This window comes from Delphinapterus leucas, chromosome 4 (assembly GCF_059928025.1).
Source record: "Delphinapterus leucas isolate spDelLeu-1000000601 "Yukka" chromosome 4, BTC_Dleu_Yukka2, whole genome shotgun sequence".
In the NCBI taxonomy this organism is placed as follows: domain Eukaryota; kingdom Metazoa; phylum Chordata; class Mammalia; order Artiodactyla; family Monodontidae; genus Delphinapterus; species Delphinapterus leucas.
Window position 1 is genome coordinate 104,677,771 of NC_143132.1, and position 22,996 is coordinate 104,700,766.

Consider the following 22,996-nt stretch of genomic DNA (forward strand, 5'->3'; position numbering starts at 1 on the left):
AGGATCGCTGCTTTGTTCTATTAATATAGGCAAGAGAAGAAGATCCATCAACTTTTCTTTAAAAGCCGGTGGCAGGCTTTTTCACAAAAGAGGACGTTCCTTTCTGCTGCTCTCTTTACCCTTTTCCCATGGCTTTTGGTTTTGTTTACTGGCTTTACATACAGAGAAGGAAAAGGCCCACAGCTGGAGGATGTTTTGATGCAAGAAGCAGATAAACAGAAGTGCACGCACAAACACACACTCCTCGTTATCGAATTACTACTGCCACAAACTAAAACTTATATCCAGTATTTTTTAAAAGTTACTGTGCGCAGGAGAAATGGGCCAAAGAAGAATTCGAAGGCCAAGGCTCTGTTGAGCAGCACAGTCTTATAGCCTGACATGCTTAGACAGGGAGCAGCAAATGTACCCGTCAGTACTTCTTCCAGTGTGAACTCCTGACCAACCTCAATGCTGTTAAGAACAGAGTTCTAAAGCAAAAGTGCTGTTCAAGACAGCTTTGGCATCTGAACCTTTGCCGACATGCTCACATTCACTTGTCTACCCTCCCTCTCCACAAATTAAAAAAAATTCAATTCGTGGTAGACTTGTAGCATCAAGGTGTCTCACTGTAGTAGCCCTGCTTCCTTAAAGCGAATATTTTCCCTGCAACCCATGACCCATATCCAAACACCCCTTTAACTCCATCCACCCTCATCTTCCACCTCAGTTCCCAAGAGAATGTCTTGTGCCTTTGTCAGACAGTTTGACGGAAGTTGTATCTCCCGAGCCACACTTGCTTTTGGGAAGGGCTTCTCTCTAGCAGAGATCTCCCTTGTCCTTGGAATGTTGTCCACAGACGGAAACATTAATAGTTCATATGAGTGCTTTTCAACCGAAATCTTCTGTGGAAACCACATACAGTTAGAAGGTAAACATGGGTCTGCTCAGGTTGAAGAAGGGGGCCTACCATGAATTTCAGTGATTTCAGTCTCTTACCTAGGTTAGCATCCTAGCCCACTTAGCAGTCTATAATCAAGAGCTAACATGGATGCAGCTATAAAAATTTATTAATTTATTTGGCCGTGCCATGCAGCTTGCAGGATCTTAGTTCCCCGACCAGGGATTGAACCCAGGCCACCGCAGTGAAAGCGCTGAGTCCTAACCACTGGACCTCCAGGGAATTTCCAATGAAAACTTAGAGAGTACAAGACTTAGTAAAGTACATAAAACTATAAGCCTAATTACTAACACCTTTTGACTTTAATTTTAACAGGGTGGTCTTAAATATATAGTTAAAATGACTGAACCCTCACTATTAACTATGTAATGTATAAACATATTCAAATTAATTTACATACACCAATAATACATTGACCACATACATACATATATATGCATATGCATATACATTAATAATATATTATTATTTTTGGTGAAGGGCACCTCAAAACCTCAAAAAGATGGAAATTCTCCAGCCATATAACAGCAGCAAGGATTAGTACTAAGAAAGTACTAAAGATCATTCCCCTCCTCCAGCCCCTATATCTTTTCTTGGCATAAGTGATTCTCTCATAAGTACTATATAGAGACAAGTGATAAATCATGTCCTCTTGAAACTTGGTCCCCAGTGGTGATGAATTTATTTTGCACCCTCCCTAAAGAAGTGCTTGTACCACCGCTATCTGGATGGCTTGTGCCGGCTTAAAATACCTGCTGTTTTCCTAACATGTGAACTGATCTTCGATGTTTTCTAGAGCTTTGCTACTCAAAGTGTGTCCTCCGACCAGAGCATCCACATCACCTGGGAGCGGACTGCAAGTGCAAACGCTCAGCTCTCACCCCAGACCTACTGAATCAAAAAATGCACTTTTAAAAGAGTGCTAGGATTTTTTGAGTGTGCTTTAAATTTTAGAAGCACAGCTCTAGACCTTGAAAAAATTCATTATAAGAGATTATATTATTTTAGATCATATTTCTAGGCATGGTGGCAAGATCTTGACTTTAGATGCCTGGGATCAACGCTGTAATTAATTTCACTTCCAAGAGGTCCAAATGAATGCAGGAGAGGAAAAAACAAAACAAAACACGACCTCAAAAGGCTTGAGCTGAACATAATGTTTGGTGGTTTTGTAGCAGCTACGCACAAACAAGGGGATAACAGTCACTCATGTCTTTCCTACAGAGAATTCTTCCTGATTCCTTCCTCTACTGCTGCCCTCTAAAATGAACTGTGCTGGCAAAACATGGGCCCAGATACTAATGCTTCCCCTTAGAAAATGTACACAGAGCCACTTACAGTCCCTGAGGTTGAAAGGGCCTCTGCTCACCCCCCTGCCCTGAAATTCAAGGACTAGAACGGAGAGCTTCAGTTTCCTGTCAAGCCATGATCTGAACTGCAAGGTGCATTGCTCACATGAGCTAATGCTTTTAAATGATCATTATCGGTCACTGGTGGAAATTATTGACTGTGAGAACACCGACCACATTACTGGGAAATCACTTATGCATTGTCAAAAGATTTTCCTATTCCTATTTTTTTTTTTCCCTATTCCTATTGATGGAAACTATTTCATCCTGATTAACCCTTCAGCCTCCTACAGCCTTTCCTTCCACCTTAATATCCAAATTCCATGCGCTATACAAACCGACACCTGCTTTATAACCTCTTTTCAAATAAACTATTTTCTTCTGTGCAATGTTTGTCTAAATTTGCTTTGCTTTTCAATTAAGGTATACCGATAGCTAGATAAACCACGAACATATGCGTGCAATTTTGCAATGGACTTTTCAGTGTAGGTTTCAAAAGTTAAACTAATGGCATTGGGAGCATGGAGTGGAGGAGGTGAAAGTGTTGGGAGGAGACAGAGTGCCGGTCGTTGACCCACATCAGAAAAACTGAGGACCACAGACATGAAGCTTTCTGCCCAGCTGGAGACCTGAGTACAAGAAACTCAACTGCAGTCGCTTGGATGACGGCGGCACAGCTTCCGAGGGAGACCAGGATTAATGCCCTCATTATGTTTTTCTGTGTTCTTAGCATTCTTTCCCCCTTAATGGCTCTCCTACGCTGATTGTCACTAGGCCTTGGGATGGTTGTTTTCTTCTGAATTCAAGCAATTTTGTCAAAGTACTTTCTATTTCAGGAAGCTTGGTAATTTCTGATGCTTCTAGATAGTGCCCAGGGGAATACTAAGTACACCAAGATTTCCAATTTTCCCTTGGTATAGATAATATAAATAAGTAATAGAATACAGCGCTATGGATGTCGAGCTTCTGCATGTGAAATCTTAGTTTAAGATCGTGTGTGTGTGCGCGCGTGTGTGCGAAGGTGGGGTCTCTACTCTCCAAAAATCATGCATGCGCTGATATGTATCACAGTGATGTTTCCATTTCCTTCCCCTCCTCTATCCCCAGCCCCTTTCCAAAAGAAAATACTAGGCTTTTGGCTTAAGATATGCATATGCACATTTATTTCTTAAAATCGCTTGATGTCTAAAACGTGATGTTTGAGGCCCCCAGTGCTACTTTAAATAGGAATGATGTGCTTGTACTAAATTTCTATTTCAGATCAGGCCCATACTGAAATCTTGTTAAGATGCTTTTCCCCCCCCATTTGGGCACCTACAACTGTGCTCCTTTTGTGGTAAAAAATATACAACATTACATTTTCAGATATACAGCCTAAAAACAAGTGCAGATGAGTTTACATTCAGAACTATTTTCTTAATTTTTAAGGTGATGGATATGTTTGTTACTCTCTCCTCAGACAAACACACTGTATCTCAACAAGGCAAAACACAATTATACCCCAACCAGGCAAAACAATGAAAACAAAGAATTCTTCAGCACTTAACTATGGGGAAAAAAATTTCCCAATCATAAAGATCTATAGAACAAGATGGAAAAATAACTTCATTGAACTTTATTTAGTTTTCATTGAACTTATATTTAAAAGCCTGTATCAAACAGTGCACTAAATGCTTTGAAATTCCCCTCTCCATTAGGTCAATATATTTTTTCCCTGCTATGGATGAAACCAGGCTTAAATTGAGTGGAATCTTAAATGGAGTCAAATTTGATACCTTGTTTTCTCATTCACAGGAAGAGGGACTTGGGAAATGAGCCCTCCCTTGCCCTGGTGTCAACAGGGACAGACTATATTTCCTTTCTTTTGTTAACCACGAAATAACCCACTAGAATCTGGGCATGAAGGGCTGTTTACTACTTTCTCCAGCAAGAATTTTTAATGTACTATTTAAACTGATATAACCCCTAGTTTTATCATTTGAGACCAATATAGGACATCTTTTATTTTATGTGCTGGGTATGACACTTCAATTGGGCTGAAACATTTTGTCCAAGAGGTATTTGGTGTTTCAGGAGCCAGTAAAATTATCCCTCTGTATGGTAAAAAGATTTCTGAAAACTTTGCAAAATTCAATATATTAAGAAGGGTGGCTTGAGGATGAGTATTTGCCTCAGCTGACCACAGGTATTTTGAAAAAGTACTTGGGGATGGACCATGAGGTTCACCTTGGAAAAATTCTCTTGGTGAAGGAAAGGTAGGTATGGAGGTGTGTTCTTAATGCATTGTCTGTGGGAAGGGGGGGTGTCTGTCTCTTTCATTTTCTTCTTTGCACTGTGTCTCCCATCTCGGCGGATGGGAATGCTGGCAACTGGGCAAGAGGCTCGTAAGCCAGGTATAAGGAATACCAGGATCAGCTTCACCAACTCCCCGTTGCAGTGCACAGATCTGAGCTTCTCTCTGGTATTATGATGCAAAATCCTCGTCCTGGGGACTCGGAACAGCACCAACTGCAGAAGATGCGATTCAGTCCAACACACATTTATTGAACACATACTCTGTTTGCAGGGCAGGAAATGAAAATCAGGTCTTTGTTCTCAAGAAGCCTGTTGTCTAATGGGGGAGACAGACTTATATGTCACTAGCTGTAAATGGGTTCTAACAGAAGTAAAAGCAAAATGCACTGAGAAGGAGAAAGCTTCCTGAAGAAGGAAGAAGGTGACATTTGAGCCTCAGAGCACATCAGCTTGCAACAGGTAGAAGCAGGTGTGTGTGTGGCAGACTTTGCAGGCTGAGGCATCAGAGCAAAGAAAAAGGACTGATGGCAATTTGGGGGCAGGAGTACAGGGCTTGGAGGGAGGAGTGTTTCTGCCCAGGGTTCTGATCATGGTTCGGCCTTGACTGCCATACAAAGGGGTTGGAAATTTATCCTAAAGAAAATGTGGAAGCATCAAAGATTTCTCCTCTGCTTTTTCAAGACCAGGTGTGTATTTGAAGAAGAGTTTCTTTATGCTCCCAAGCGAGGAAAAGGACGAGAGTCATTCACATACCATTTTACTTTCTTTCTCCTCCATTCCTATGGTAGCTAAGAACGTGAGGGTGTGGTTTATATCTGGGGTGGTGATAAGGGAACTTAAGCAATGGAAAGAAAGGGATAAAAGCGTGTCATTGGCTTTCCATTCACATCAATCTCCAAAATTAACTGCAGGGAGAGAGGAGAAAATATTTGGGAGTTTTTAAGCAAAATGGACCCTTTGACCTAAGCGTGTACTTTCAAGTTAATGATATTTCAAAGCTTTCTATCAGAGATCGTTTAGAAGAGTCTGGCCTCTCGAAGGCTGCCAGGCCTGAAGCTGTGGGCAAGGCTCTTTCCTGAAGAGACTGGCTTCCTCCCAAGACTGGAAAATGGAGGTTGATAGCTCTATCTTTTAACACGGCTACGACTGAAAATGACAATACATGCCTCAGTAACCTCTGTGCTAATGTAAACCCTTGGAGGGAGGAAAGTACACGAAGATGATGACAATGTGAGAACCTTTAAAAACAAAACAACCATGAAAAATTCTGCCTGAGAATTTCTCTCTGATCATCCCTCCTTGGATTAAGTCGTTCAAAGCACAGTGCATCCACCCACCTCAAGCAGTGGTTTTCAAGCTCTTGGAAGCAGTGAAACTCTTTTTTTTCAAAACAGTCATCTATTTGGAAAAGCAATACGTGAGAATCAGCTATACTTCTACATATTAGTAATAAATAACTGGGAAGTGAAGTGATGCATGGTTTTCCTGGGCTGCTTATAATCTTCACTGAGCCCTTTATGTGCATTGGGAGAAGGTGGCTCTTAATTCATGGTAACTGACTTGCTTATGCAGAAAGGTGGCCTCTGGCAGGGACCTGCCAACTCTCATGCCAGGATGTTAACTAGGAAAAATCCCATTTCACAGATGAGAAAAGTAACAAGAATTAAGGGGATAATCGGACCCACAAACACTGAAACCGGGGCAGATTAATGGTAGGAGGTTAGAATAGGAATAGGATTGAAAGTCACCCCAATGGCCATCAAAATGTAACAAACCACAATGCTATAGAATGTTTACAGTGTCTTTCTTCTTAGTCAATTTTATATACAGTAGGCACATCCATCCATTTTATTTGAGAGCTTGTTCTTAGCACTGGGAGAGCAGATTGACACAAACCTAAAAATCCCTGCCCTCATGGAGCTTCCATGGAGAAAGGGAGACAGAAAATAGACAAATGAGTAAAAGTCTGATGGCTGGTGATGAATGCCAAATATAAAAATAAAGTGTAATAGAAATATTGGGATAGAACTGGGGAGTTGGAAGTTGACATAGTAAGTCCAGAGAAGGCCTTCACAAGAAGGTGACATTTGAGCAAAGATCTGAAGAAAGTGAGAGAGAAAGCCATGGGGGTTACCCACAGGACAAATATAGGATGCCCGCATGAATCTGAATTTCACGTAAACAGTGAACAATTTTTTAATATAAACATGCCCCAAACACTGCAGATCGTTTGCTAAATCTGCAACCCTACACAGGGTACCCGGAGGAAGCACATGTCAGGCAGGAGGGGCAGCAAGTGCAGGGCCAGGCCAGCATGGGGGGAGGGGAGGAAGGGACGGAGGGAGGGGGACGTGGGAGAGGACTCTGAAAGGCATCAGGGGTGAGGTGATGTGGGGCCCTGGGAGGACATGGGTTTTTATGTCGAGGAGGAGAATTTTGAGATGGGTGACAGGCTCTGACTTAGGTCTTGAAAGATCATTTTGGATACTTGTTGAAAACAGACTATGGAATGGGGGCAAGGGCAGAAGCAGCCCCAGTTAGGAGGCCGTTACTGCGCTGCTGCTGCTGGCAACAAGAGTAATAACAACATATATCTAGACACGTGCACCAAAATGCCCAAGTAAGTTTGAGGGGAATGGCCTCCGAAGCCCCCTTCATGGGCTCTCCATTAAGAAACCTTGGTACACATTGATGGAGGAAAGAAATCAGCCCTACAAATAAATTCCTTCTACTCACTAAGATGCTAACCTTGAGGAATTTGCTTTAACCACTGCATTATCATCCTTAAGAATAAGTAAATAAATAAATAAAGCCTTCATCAGAAAAGGGGAAGTTTTTGAAAAACATCAAACTGTCGATATCACCAGTGACCGTGACAACATCAAGCCAAGAACTTAGAGAAACCGCCCTTGCTGAATCCAAACGCACATGGTGCCCAGTGGGTTCTAAAACTAAGGTTTCTAAGTAGGATCGAGACGTGGCTTCAAGGTTAATGTTTTTGTTTATGCTGAGTTATGAATAAAGGGAGAGCATTTCAAAAGAACATACACATGAAGATAGTCCTATAAAACTCCATGGAGATGCAGAATCTATTGCCTATTATTATCTGCCTAATGCATGTGATTTTATTGTGAAAATAAGCAATAAATACTTCAAAACTCTCGAACACATAATGACTGTTATATGTTGTAGTTCATATAAAATAAAATCAATTTGTCTTCCTCTGGAAGCAGTAGGCAAAAAAATCTCTCCTCTCCAGATGAAATTGCTGATACCTGACCAATTTTTGACTTGTAAAACCAGTGATTCCATGTTCAACCTACTGAAAAGATATAGGGAATAATCTTATAGTATCTTGCCTTTCAAAAATTAAATTACATAGCATCTCTGAAAACTGAGCAGAAAAATGATTTTAATTATTATAGTAATTTAATCACCTGTAGCCATGCCATAAGTAGGTTAGGCTCTCCCTGGATGTTGACACTACGCTCCCAAACTGTATTCTGTGTAAGTTTTGGTTGTTTCCTCAGATCATGACCCTTTTCTCTTGGAAAGAATTCCTACGAAGTACCATCTTGATATTTAGGATCTATGGCCCTAAATGTACTATAAAATAAAAATACTATAAGACAAGTCTACAGTTACAAAATTCCAATTATTAAGCAGAGCAAAGGTGGATAAATACACTTTCTAGGCACACATTACTTAGCTGAGAAACGACTGCCTTGAGTCTTGTGAGATGTACTATCCTGCCTGCATATAGTCACCACTGTGAAACCCGACCTTATGAGAAACACCTGCTGGTCTCAGGTAACCTACCTCACACAAGGAAGAGGCATTGTTAGACTAGAGAAATGGTCCCTTAGAGCTTCTAAACTCGGTCAGTTGAGTGATATCCTGATATTAACTATCCAGGACTTGGACTAGCCATGCTTGCTGCTGCAAAGAGCAATTTCTCTGAAAACATTCTCGTTGTCTGTTGACAACGAGGATACTTTCAATGTTGCCTCCACAGTCCAGTCACGCTCTAGAACTGGTCTTCTGAAATCATCTGTGTTTACTTCAACACTCCAGAGAGCAAGTTAGCACACAGATGAGTATGTATTACTAGAAATTTTCTATTTGGAGTTTTTTATGCATGTTGGTACCTTAATTCTTATTTACTAGTCATTTAAAACAACACGCTAGTAAAAATAAGTTTGGAGAGACATACAAGAGCAACTTTAAACGTCAAGTGCATGCCAGCTAATTTCTGAAAATTCTTAGATCATCAATTATTACTTCCTATTTATATAATTTCCTTCAAGACAATCCTAAAAACTGTATGTGAAGCAAGTCACAACCCTATGCAATGAGCAAAAATCGTATTTTTCATTGTTATCTACGTGAAATTCCAGATAGATTTTCCTTCTCCAAAGCCCCTGAAATTCAATTACAGTTCAAAGCAGTTCGTCTCATTTGCACAGACATACAGAATGTGCAAAGCACAGATCACCTCAGTGGATTTCACATATGCTTTAAAGGTCAAAGAAGCAGTGTTTTCTGCCCCATTACTCCCCAGAAAATCTAATTACAATTCAGATACTGTATGCGATGAAGGCCAGCAGTGGAGGATAGCAAAATCCCTTGAAAATCCGGAAAGAGGCAACCTGCTGCTTTGGAAGAGGAAGGCCTCCCCTCCCAAAGGATGCCGGCCTCACAATCACGCTTTAAATCTTACCTGATACGAACAGTTCTCCTGATGTACCATCTCAGTGCATCCTAGGGCGCAGACCCCAAACAGGACTGCTCAGCGAAGCTGCGGAGGGAAAGCGCGGAGCATCCACTGGCGGAGAGCAAGCCCTGGGAAGGCAGGGGCTCCCCGCAGATTAAAATGGATGCTGTTTCGCTGATCAACCTGCGCAGTGGCACTGCCTGTGCCGGGAAGCGCGCAGCGAGCCGAGCTGCTCTCCTCGGAAAGCAGCAATGAGGCTTACAAACATGGAGCTAGGACCGGGCTGGGGGAGGGGGCGCGCTCATCACTGGCACAATCAGCCAATTATATTATAGGCACAAAGGAAAGGATCAGCCTGGGGCTGGTGTGACCTTCTGGTGCTTTATGAAGGCAGTTAACTGATGTGGAAACATTCTAGCCCTCATTAAAGGGAAAAAGGCCGGCGAGGGAGAAAGAGAGAGACAGACACAAATCAATGTTGCAGTTGAGCATTTCTAACCTCCGGCATCATCCTTCCTGCCCACAGATGCTGCCTGCATGGTGCTTATGAAACGAGAGGCCTTAAGGATCATTTCATAACTTTTAACAGGCGAAAGGGAAAACAATCCATTCTGAATACTGACACTGAAGGGATGTTCTCTGTGTTGAGTGTCTGAAATGTTTGTCAACTTTATAACTAAAAGGAGGGCCTTCACTCTTTAAAAAAAATAGATTATTTTGTAATTCTTTTGATTTCCCACTTCTTTTTGGCTCTTATCAGCATGCTTTTTAAGTCAAACAGAAATAAGATGAAATAATTTTCCTATAATTTTTTAGGGAGGAAGCTTATTAAAGTATTAAAGTCAGTATAATTAATTCATTTCATGAAAATGAAACTAAACTGCAAGGTTTTTTTTGACAGTAAGGCCATATATGTATATGGCCCAATGCTGTGACCTGAATATATAGACACCCCCAATATATCACAATATGATTGTAGAGAATGACCATTTCACCTAAGAGACAGTAATGGAAAGGATTCTGGGCTTTCAGATAGTAATCAAAGGACGTACAAGTTGGACCATACATGTCTCTGGTAAAAAGAATAGCCGATTTCTAAAATACTTCAGGGTGGTTCTAGGATTTTAGGATATATAAAGAGGAACAACTAGGCTTATAAATTCGTGAAGCTAATTTAATGATAGATAATTTAAAAACTAAACACAATAAAATTTTCTTATCTATATTTCTTAGTCGCCATAGGGCAACTCATCTTGCTATTTCTTAATAAAATGGCTCTGAGCAAATCAATGATATTCAATAAAATCTTGACTGAATTTAAACCATCAAATAAAAAAAATCAATAGAGATATTATTCTTAAGCTATTTTGGTATAGCTATATCTATCTATCTTCTTAAATAATCTTACTAATAACTGCAAAGTCTTCATTATGCTATTAATCGAGAAAAACAAGTACTTTTTGCCCGACGAATGGAATCAACATGTTTGACAAGTTTTCATATCAAGCTCGATCTTAAGGAATGCTAAGAGTTTGTGTTAGGAATATTTGGTGATATATTTTTAATTTTATAACATCTCTGCTTCTCGGAAAGAAACAAACCTATTTTCCTAAATATTCTTAATTTTCGTGATTTGAAATTCTGACATGAGAAAAGTTGGCCCTCTGAGTTCAACCCGAGACACACTCACAAGCCTGGCTTCAGCTTCCTGTTTAGGACAGTGGAAAGGTGGCAGGAAAGGCCCAGCTGATGATCTCACAGGCTGGCATTTCAGCACTGGTCCAATGGGTTCAAAGGAAAAAGCACTCTGGACGTGCACCCTGCAAAGTTCACGGGCCTTCTCCCCGGAATCTAGGAGAGAGCTAGGCCACCTAACATGTGCAAGACTTTTGAGGCCTGTTCGTTGGAGGGTGGCACAATGAGAGCTTGATGAACAAAGCAGAAGCCTGAGCTAGATTATGAGTCTTCTTAAAAAGATGATGAAGAAAGGAGGGCAGAAACTCTTCAGTGAAAGGAAATAACATGCAACATATCCCCATCCAAAATTTCATCCCTCCTTATTGAGTAATCCATACAGGACAGAGACAGAGACAGACTTCTCTGTGGAGTGCCTTGCTATACAACTGCCCAGATGAAGGCTCTGGAATCCGAAGTATGTGCAAGGAAAAGTAAGCCGAAGTAAAAGTTCCTTTTGCAAGGTAGCAAATAAGATCAGATGGAAATTTTATGCCGAACATAAAACACAATCCCAACTTTCCAAGACAGAACAGCTTTACTTGAAAGGCTGTTAAAACTGTATCTAAGTTACTACTTTGACAATCTATGACCTTAAGGCTTGGGAACATAATTTCAAGCTATACAAAGGTCTAAGAAGTTGCTTCCTGGACTCTGTTCTCTTCTGAAAACTGAAGGCTCTGGGATATATTACATAAACTCCTTAAGACATTTATCATGTGTTGTTTTAAAAAAAAAAAAAAGCCTAAACATGATCCCACTCTTCACAGTTGCTGTTCCATAAATAGTGGAAGTGACTCAGAGGTGGCTCTGGGGAGAACAGATTTCTGACAATTGTATCCTAAATCCTGTCAAAAAACCTCTCAAGAGGTATAAACAAGATAAAGAAAAAAAAAAAAAGGAATATGTCAAGCAAGCTTCCCTTTATAGTCATTCATTGGAAAGGACTTTGTGTTATAATTTAAACTATGATTTGCTAGTACAAAAAACTTTAAACAGAAACCAGCTGTTCCAAGAACATTTAAGCTAGAATTACTTACCAAGCTACAGTGACATTTGTTATTTTTGGACTAAAAAATATTGATGAACTGTTTAAGTGTGATCTATGTAGCATAGAGATTATTTTTTCTTCTCAGGTCTTCACAGCTTCTCTTCCCATAAAAAGTATTGGATTTCAGATTTACATGGGACCTCAAGAGATAAACTGTTATTTTCCAGATATGGAAACTGAGGCCTAAGAGACTTGTGACATGCCCAAGAACATAAATCCTCCAACAGCAGCAAAAAGGCCTCAAAGTAAGAGGAAAAAAAAAAACAAACCCTCCACATTTTCTTTGTGAGTGTGTTCATATAAAAAATGCTAAATTGAGGGCCACTAGACTTGGAGAAATAAACCCCCTTTGACTGAGCCAATGTAGGCTGGCCTTGAAATCAAAATCCATCATAAGGTAAGAGGGAGGTTGCAGTGTGGTTCTACCTAAATCCGAATCCAAGGTATGTTTTCAAAGAAGAAATATTAGAGCATTTCCTCATTAAGCTAATGATCCTGTTTCTGCCACCAAGCAAACTATTATGTCTTTAAATCCAGAAAAACATTTTTGCATTTGTGGCAATTAATAGCAACAGAATGAAGATGGCCAACAGACACCTGAAAAGATGCTCAACATCACTAATCATCAGGGAAATGCAAATCAAAACCATAATGAGATATCAGCTCACATCCATCAGAATGGCTGTCATCAAAAAGACAACACATAACAAGTGCTGGAGAGGATGTAGAGAAAAGAGAATCCTTGTGCACTGTTGGTGGGAATGTAGATTGGTGCAGCCACTATGGAAAACAGTATGGAGATTCCTCAAAATAATTAAAAATAGAACTACCATATGATCCAGCAATTCCACTTCTGGGTATTTTCCCCAAGAAAACAAAAACACTAATTCGAAAAGATATATGCACCCCTATGTTCATTGCAGTATTATTTATAATAGCCAAGATATAGAAGCAACCTAAGTGTCCACCAACAGATGAATGGATAAAGGAAATGTGGCATATATATATTACTCAGCCTAAAAAAAAGACGGCACTCTTGCCATTTGTGACAACATGTTTAGACCTAGAGGGTATTATGTTAAGTGAAATAAGTCAGAGAAAGACAAATACTGCATGATTTCCACTGCAGTATTCCACCGTGGAATACTGCATAAATTCCACTTATATGTGGAATTTAAAAAACAAAACAAATGAACAAACATAAAGAAACAGAAACAGACTCATAGATACAGAGAACAAACAGGTGGTTGCCAGGGAGAGGGGGCGAGGGGTAAAAAGAAAAAAAAGGTAACTATGTGAGGTAATGAATGCTAATTAGCTTGACTGTGGTGATCACTTCACAATGTATATTAATGTGAAACCATCACATTGTACACCTTAAACATATACAAATTTTGCCAATTATACCTCAAAAATGCTGAAGAAAAAGATTAAAATAAATGAAATTTTGAAATAGCAACAGAATGAAGGGTTTTTTTGCGGGGGGTAGTAAATACAGTGGTTAAAAAGTCACATCTGCAGGTCATCTGAGAATACAGTTTCAAAAATGAATTACTGGGGGCTTCCCTGGTGGCGCAGTGGTTGAGGGTCCGCCTGCCGATGCAGGGGACATGGGTTCGTGCCCCGGTCCGGGAGGATCCCACGTGCCGCGGAGTGGCTGGGCCCGTGGGCCATGGCCGCTGAGCCTGCGCGTCCGGAGCCTGTGCTCCGCAACGGGCGAGACAACAGCAGTGAGAGGCCTGTGTACCGCAAAAAAAAAAAAAAAAAAAAAAGAATTACTGGGATCAGGGACTGACTTGGGAAGGGCATAGGGAACTTTCTGGCACAAGCTGTATGACTTGAAAGGGCCTGGTTTACAGAGGAGTATACATTTGTCAAAACTCATTGAATAATACATTTACAATTTGTGCATTTCATTGTATGTAAAATTTACCTCAAAAGAATAAAAAAAGATCCGGTTAATGATATGCAGCTGAAGTATTTAGGGGATGTCTTAGGGATGTCTGCAACTCCCTTTAAATGCATCAAATAAATGAGATGAATTGATGGATGGATAGATGGAAAGCTGTTGACAAAGGGAGTTTAGTAAAACAGTAATTGCAGAATCTGTACGGTGCATAAATGGAGATTCGCCTAAAAACTTTTCAGTTTGAAACAGTTTGTAATGAAATATTGGGGAAAAATGAAGTTATTGGGGGTGAGGAAGATGAGCAAGAAAGTCATTGTTTTAAGCAATAACTTTTAAGCTTTTCCTTAGGAATTTGTGGAAAGCAGGTAGACATTTTATATAGTGTGATGTTGTGCTTCTTTACCAGGCAAGGGAGGAAAAGGAATTATGAGGAAAATTAATCCTATTCACATCAAAGGGCATCGGGTCCTTGAATAACCTGCCCAAAGAAGATCACAGTCTGCGTCACCAATGACGACAAACCTTAGAAAATGGCTTTACAGTTAACAAAGTACTTTCCCCAACATCTCCTTTTACTCTTACAACCTTGTGGTTGAAAGAAATTCCTATTATGTGCCACGTGAGGAAGTGTTTCTGCCCCCAAGGAGTTTGGTAAGGGAAATAAGGCAGTATACAAATGACGAATGAGTAAAGTGCTACCAAAGAGATTTTTTTTTCTTTTTTTTTTTGCGGTACGCGGGCCTCTCACTGTTGTGGTCTCCCGTTGCGGAGCACAGGCTCCAGACGCGCAGGCTCAGCGGCCATGGCTCACGGGCCCAGCCGCTCCGCGGCATGTGGGATCTTCCCGGACCGGGGCACGAACCCGTGTGCCCTGCATCGGCAGGCGGACCCTCAATCACTGCGCCACCAAGGAAGCCCTACCAAAGAGATTTTGTTGTTTGCTCACTAGGAATTCAGGAGAGCAAGAGAACTCTTAGCTAGGTTAGCCAGGAGTCGGCAATAATCTTGTTCATTTGGTTGTTTACTTCTTGAATGTCTGTCTTTTCTATTTCTAGATTAATGTAAATTTCCTTAGAACTTGGATCGTGGTTGGTTAACTCACTGCTATTATCCCCAACATTTGAAATAATACCTGGCATATAACAGGCTCTCAATATTTTTACATGAACGAATACATGATTATGACTTTCAGAAAGTTATTTCATTGTGCTTAGCCTCAGTTTCCTCATCTATAAACTAAGGATGTTAATTCCTGGTTTATTGGGTTGATGACAGGATAAAATGAGAATAACATGTAAAACAGCTCTTAGGTGCCCTGGAAAGGAACAGAAATGGATTTTTTTCCCCTTCTCCTAGTTAAAAGCAATATCAACAGTCCGAGGAATAGAGAGAGGCCTGAAGGATGGAGATGATAGTGGGAATGGAAAGTTAAAGACAGAGGAATGTATTCCATGAGACTGTGAAAAATAAACGGACAGTACCTAGCCAGTGATCTGACCTGGTAGAGTGAACAGGACACGGGGTCATGAGGTTTCGAGACCACTGCCAGAGTAAACTTGGTGCTGTAAAAAGAAACAGGAGGTTAGAGGGAGGAACTGATTCTGAGGGATTGGGTTGCAGTAGTGAGGTCTTTTATTTTTCACCATAAAGTTTTGAGGTGAAGGTGCAGGAGGCAACTGGGGCTCAAAAGAGAAGTCAGATCAACAGATAGAACGTGGGGGTCTTTTGCGGGGAGAGGATAGTTGCAGAAATGGATGAGATGAAGGGAGAGGTTGTAGAGAAAGGACTGATCAGAAACAAAGACATCACTGTGGTGGGTACATCGATCCCCACGGGGGCTGGGGGTGTGGGAGGGGAATTAGGCTTGCTAATCAGCTGACCTTGAGATGAGGGGAGTATCCTGGGTTATCCAGGTGGGCCCAATGTTATCACGAGCAGCAGAGGAAGAACCAGAGAGATGGCAGCGTGAGCAAGACTCTGCCCAGCGTTGTTGGCTTTGAAGACACAGGAAGGATCACAAGCCCAGGAATGTGGGAGGCCTCTAGAAAAGGGAAAAGGCAAGAAAGTGGATTTTCCCTTAGAGCCTCCAGAAGGATTGCAGCCCTGCTGACACCCTGATTTTAGTTTGTGAGATTCATTAGGGACTTCTGACCTCCAGAACTGTAGGATGATAAATGTATATCGACTTAAGTCACTAAGTTTGGGGTGATCTTTTATAGCTGCAATAGAAAATGACAATCCCCTTGGGTGAAAGCCAGCATTCAGAGGGCAAGAGGAAGCAAAGGGGGTGTGGCCGACAAGGTGAGAGAAGGAAAACCAACAGAGTGAGGGGTCAAAGGGAGGGTGCTCCATGGCTTCAAATACCTCAGGGAAGCAGAAAAGACTAACAGGTGGAAAGGGAAACACAACCAAAAGCCATAAGTTTTGACAATGAGGAAGTCATCAGTTTCCCTTGAGAGAATACTAGTGTGTTAGGGGTGGAAGCTGAGTTACAAGTGGTTAAGAAGTTGAGGGACTGTGTAGAGAGCAGTCTGTAAAGAAGGTTGTGGATGAATTAGAGCATTGGGGTGGTAGCTTGAGTGTATAATGGAAGCAGAGAGGTGGTTGGTCTTTAAGATAAGGAGATCCAAACGTCTGTGTGGGCATCAGGGAAGGAGCCAGCTAGAAGGCAGAAATTGACTATGGTGGGTGGGAAATAACTGGAAAGGCCAGGTCCTGGACAAGTTAGATCATGATCACGTAACAGGGCTTCATTCAGCCTTGGAAATGAAGATATGGGCAGTGAAATTACAAAGGAATGTTGAGTAAAGAGGAGATTGTAGTGGAGACGGGGAAAGATGCAGGAGCACACATGGGTGAGTATCTTTTATTTTTATTTTATTTTATTTTTTGCTGTACGTGGTCCTCTCACTGTTGTGGCCTCTCCCGTTGCGGAGCACAGGCTCCAGATGCACAGGCTCAGCGGCCATGGCTCACGGGCCCAGCCGCTCCACAGCATGTGGGATCTTCCCAGACTGGGGCATGAACCTGCGTCCCCTGCATCGGCAGGCGGACTCTCAACCACTGCACCACCAGGGAAGCCCGGGTGAGTATCTTGATTGGGTCCTTGAAGGAGGAAGGATGGCAAAGACCTCAAGGACTGGGAGGCTGGCTAGAATGGAATCAGAGAGGCGGACCAGTGTGGGGGAAGCTCTTCTAAGATATTTTGTAGAAGGTGTTGCTGTATTACTTGAGAATATTCGAGTAATGCTGGTTAATGCTATAGAAGAAAAACAGATGGGCTAGATGAAACTTATAAGCTGTGTTAAGCATAGATAATGAATATGTAGTGGCTTTTCAGACACAAGTGAATTGCGCAAGATTTAGACGATGAGGCAGAGTTCATGAGATGTGAAGTATTAAAAAGTAAGTTAGGGGCTTCTCTGGTGGCGCAGTGGATAAGAATCTGCCTGACAATGCAGGGGACACAGGTTCCATCCCTGGTCCGGGAAGATCCCACGTGCTGCGGAGCAACTAAGCCCTGTGGGCCACAACTGCTGAGCCTGTGCGCTAGAGCCCACAAGCCACAACTACTGAGCCTGTGCGCCACAACTACTGAGCCTGCGAGCCACCACTACTGAGCCCATGTGCCACAACTACCGAAGCCTGCGTGCCTAGAGCCCATGCTCCGCGACAAGAGAAGCCACTGCAATGAGAAGCCTGCGTGCTGCAATGAACAGTAGCCTCCGCTCGCTGCAACTAGAGAAAGCCCGCGTGCAGCAACGAAGACTCAATGTAGCCAAAAATAAATAAATAAAATTAAAAAAAAAAAAGAAGTTAGTTAAATGGATGTGTTAGACCTAGATCAAGCTGAGCATAGAAAGGGATGGAAAGACTAAAGAAGCTTCTAATATTCATGACACACTAAATAACCCCTAGGCACTCAATATTCATTAGATGGTACACTGACTGCCCATTGGTGACACCCATTCTGGCCCTATGTGTCCTCTGCCCAAGAAATACAATTCCATAGCTGCTCATCAGGTGAGAGGGTAAGCTACAGAGGGAGCCTGAGGGACTTGCCCCTGTGTCTCTGGTAAAGCAGGTTGTGTGTCATTGGCAGACACCTTCTGTCTAATTGGGCTTCCCTTCTACACCCTCAAGGCTGACTTGTAACCATATCATCAACAGGGAAGGTGGCTGTGGCAGAAAGGCTGGACACGTAAATACTGCATAACCCAAGACTCAGGTAGTGCGGTCCTTCACATTCCTGGACCATATCCCAAGTAGGATTCTGGCACCAATTCCAATTCATGTGGAGGTGGGGTTTTCCCTACATGAAAACACAGGTTCTTGGATACCAACTGGGTGTCCTACAATTCAGCTCAGTTCTGACACTCTCTACCTGGAGATAGCATCAGATTCCACAGGTTGAGGACTCCCCACTTCACACGCCAACTGCGAGTCCAGGTTGTTACCTGTGCTCCTGACCAACAGGCTATAGATGGGAGGTTCCAATGAACCCCTCCTTGGGTTCAATTAATTTGCTAGAGTAGCTCACAGAACTCAAAGGAATACTTTGTTTATTAGATTACTGGTTTATTTTAAAAGGACATAACTCAGGAACAGCCAGATGGGAGAGATGCACAGTGCAAAGTATGGGGAAAGGCAAAGAACTTTCATGCCCTCTCCCTGAGCATTCCACTCTCCCTAAACCCCTAAGTGCTCACCAACCTGGAAGCTCTCTGCACCCTGTCCTTTTTGGATTTTTATGAAGGCTTCATTTCACAGGCGTGACTGATTAAATCACAGGCCACTGGCGACTGATTCAACCTCTAGCCCCTCTCTGAGGTCAGGGCGGTGGGACTGAAAATTCCAACTCTCTAATCCCTTGGTTGGCCCGTCAGGCAACTGGTCCCCATCCTGAGGTATGTTCAAAAGTCACCTGACTAACATAGCAAGAGACACCTTTATGGCTCCTATCACTTAGGAAATTCCAAGGGTTTTAGGAGCTCTGCGCCAGAAGCAGGGATGAAGACCACATCACAGTATCACACTAAGTATGGCAGCTCATCCCATCTCTTTCCCTTGCATCTTGATACACATTTTAAATTGATTTAATCAGCTGTGATTTGAGTAGCTTAATTTGTTCTGAGACTTCTTGGAGGAGTGCCTGGTAGTGGACTTGGAGGCTACTATTGCACCGAGGTCATTTCCCACAGAAAAGGATGCTTGGTGTCTGTATTGTCCCACAGCTTCTTCCCACATAATCTGAGCCCCAGAAATGGGAAGAGAGAGAAGGGTAAAAATAGGTTGTAATTTTTTATCCTTGTAACAAAATTACCTGAGAATCTTACAAGTGTACGTGTCAACTAATTTACTCAGAAGTTTTGACCATTTTGCGGACGGTTAAACCTGTGTGTGTCCTTTCAGATATTAAAAAAACAGTTGCCTGAGTCAACTGTGAGTCAATGGCTGTCACTTTTTAAGTATTAGACTCTGCTTTTCAAGTGAAAACTAATGTTCGAAACAATCAAAATTGTTTTTAATCAAAATAAAATTATTTTTCATTCCAATTGATATTATTTACTTATTAAATCCCTCACAGGGAACATGAGGCTGTTTTGTTATACACAAACACTTGAAAACAGAATTTATAGAAGTCAGTTACAGTCTTATTCCGACTGTATTTTTACATTTATGTCTTTATTTTGTTTGTGCCACACCAAGAGAATCCTGTCTCGCACAGATAAGTGGTTGCAAATGGTAACAGTCCTTTATAATAGCTCATGCTGCAATCTCCGGATACTCTTCATTAAACATGTCCGGGAGCTTGAAAGCAAAGTCACAAGAAATTTATTTCAAAATTGGTTTACTAATAACATACAGCAACTGCTCACATTTCTTATTAAAAACAAGATAAGAAAAGACAGACTACCCAAACTGACAATACGTCATCAACCAGGAACCAGACCTCCTCATTTGATACATTGGGCGTTCGCTTGTGATTTGCACAATCCACCTGTTAGGCTTGATGTGGAATGTGCCAAACAGATGTGCCGCCCCTAACCTGGCACTGAACCCAGCTGGGCCTCTTGGACAGCCCAGATCATTTTTCCCACCTGGACATGCACAGGCACGAACTTTCAGCAAGACCAGTACAGAGCCACCACCTCCACGGTCAATGACACATTTACAAGTTCAGTTTTGAGAACTGTAAAAGACTACTTAACCTGGCAGGACAAATTAATATGCTGATGTCGGAAAAGGGGGCAGAGAGAAGTTCTTTGCATAGATATGAGGGAATGAACCCCTACCATTTGGGCTGAAATGTTGTTATATGCTTCTCCCCACGGCTTTACAGGACAACTCTTCTCCAAATGCCCAGGGCCTCACAATCTTATTTGCATCTCTATTCTGAATTGCTTTCACATCTCAGAACTCTTTAATTTCCAATTTGATTTTTTAGGGGCTGAGGTGTTTAGCAGTTCATATAATAGATGCAAATGAACCTCTAAAAATACCTCCAGCAGCTCTGGGTTTCTACACATAGTTTGAAACCTGATGCATCAGGCAGTGCTGTAGCCGTGACCTCCCTCTCCCTCTAGAATATTGAGATGGTTTATATTTCAATAGAATCTGCCAAAGTGCTTGTTTATTGGACACAGTCTTAGTCCTCTCCCCATAGTACTCTCTGGCCAGCCCTGACTGAAATTCACACACTGCAGAAAAATAGTAACTGACTCACAGATAAATTTGGGTGAAGTCCACGTGGTTTCATCCCCAATTGTGCCAATGTTTAAGGACCATTTCTTTTAGTCTCTGGCTTTGTAGTCAGAGAAAGCAATGGCAGAAAAAGTGAAAGGTAGTATAAACCTGCCAGGGCTAACACAAGAGTTTCCAAAGAAACATAAGTTGGCCTGTCAAGAGGAGCCAAGCCAGACCTCACACAGTGTGTGTGTGTGTGTGTGTGTGTGTGTGTGTGTGTGTGTGTGTGTAGCAGAAGAAGGGAGCACACCTCCCCTTCATCCCCACTGAGAGCCTTACCTACCAATATAAGTGCATTTAGCTAAAGCAACACATGAAATCCCTGACCACAAAAAAGGCTGTTTATCTCTCTCAGGTTGTGGTTGATTTAAAACCAGACTCAAGAGTATTAGGGAAGGGAACAGACCCTCATCTTGAAGAAAGGTGACCTCTAGTGGACAACTGTGTTTTGCAATCAGTTCAAACTATGAATAGGATTAGAGAACAAAAATAATGTTAAAAATATACTCCATTGTCCTACTGACATTTCAATGATATTTTTAATACCAGTTATAAATATAAATACATAAGTCTTCATTAATAAAAGAGTATAAAAGTCACACTAATGCTAATATATCCAAAATTACAATCTAGGCCATCTTTGATGGTTCCGAAATGGATGGAGCCTTGAACCAGGATTCATAGGCCTGGGTTCTGGGCTCGACTGTGCCTCTGACTAGATGTATTCTCTTGGGCAACTTCATATGTAAGAGCCTCTATTTCCTAATCTATAAAATGGGTTTATTCACAAACTATCATCTCCTTGTAACCCCCACTCTGCCCCCCTCTTTCAGGCTACCATATGGTTGTCCTTTAAAATCAAGTTTATTTTACATGATGAGGCTTCCAAATCAGCAACAACATCAACCACAAAACAAAATTAATACCACATTATATATTAGCACTTGGTAGGTCCACAAAAGCTATCTGCTTTCAACTTAAGGTCTTTCCTAATATAAATGTAATGAAAGGCAATGATTTTCAACTTTTCTTTTTACATTGACTGTGGGAAAAAGTATTTCAAAACTTAAACACATAGATTATGAGTTTATTATGAAATTTTAGTTTATTATGAAAGTTAGAGCTACTATTTTCAAAAATTTATTTCATAGAAAACAAGAATAATGAGAAGAAGGGAAACATAATAATTCATGAGTATATATCTCTTCTGAAAACTACCTGTTCACCAACTGACATATATTCCTACTTTATCATTGAACACAGGTCAGAGGCATAATAATTAAGGATCAAACTCAACATAATCTCTAAGGAACTATTAAAATTCTTTAGTGCTCTTTAAATCTTTTTTTCCCCCTCAATACAAGAGTAGTTTTGAAATGCAACTAGTTATAATGGGATTTAGTACTTAAGAGCTTCCTCAGGTAAATTCTCTAACCAGCTTTCCCAGGGCCAGTTAAACAGCAATCTGGAATGGTTTTATAATCTTTCTCATTCTCGCACCTCAAAACAGGTGATTTTAGTTGCTAAAAGGCAGGAGACAAAACACTAGTCTAAAAAGTATTTTGAAGTATAATAAAAATGTCAGAATGATATCATTAACTTGCTTTATCTTAAAGCTACTGAATTAAGAAAGTTTCTCATCTTCTAGAAATAAATTCTTTCACAATATAAAGGTTAGGGTTAGGAAATTGTGCTACTCTAAACAGTGGACAAGGCGCGAACTCGTTAAGGGTTAAGATCAGTTATGGGCTCAGAGAAAGACAAATATCATATGATATCACTTATATGTGGAATCTAAAAAAAAAGATATAAATGAACTTATTTCCAAAACAGATCACAGACATAGAAAACAAACTTATGATTACCAAAGGGGTGGGAGAGGGATAAATTAAGAGTTTGGGATTAACGGATACACACTACTATATATAAAATAGATAAACAGCAAGGTCCTACTGTATAGCACAGGGAACTCTTCTCAATATCTTATAATAACCTATAATGGAAGAGAATGTAAAAAAGAATATTTATATATATATATGTATAACTGAATCACTTTACTGTACACTTGAAATTAACACAACATTGTAAATCAACTATATTTTATTTATTTATTTATTTACTTTTTGGCTGTGTTGGGTCTTCATTTGTGCGCGAGGGCTTTCTCTAGTTGTGGCAAGCGGGGGCCACACTTCATCGCGGTGCAAGGGCCTCTCACTATCGCGGCCTCTCTTGTTGCAGAGCACAGGCTCCAGACGCG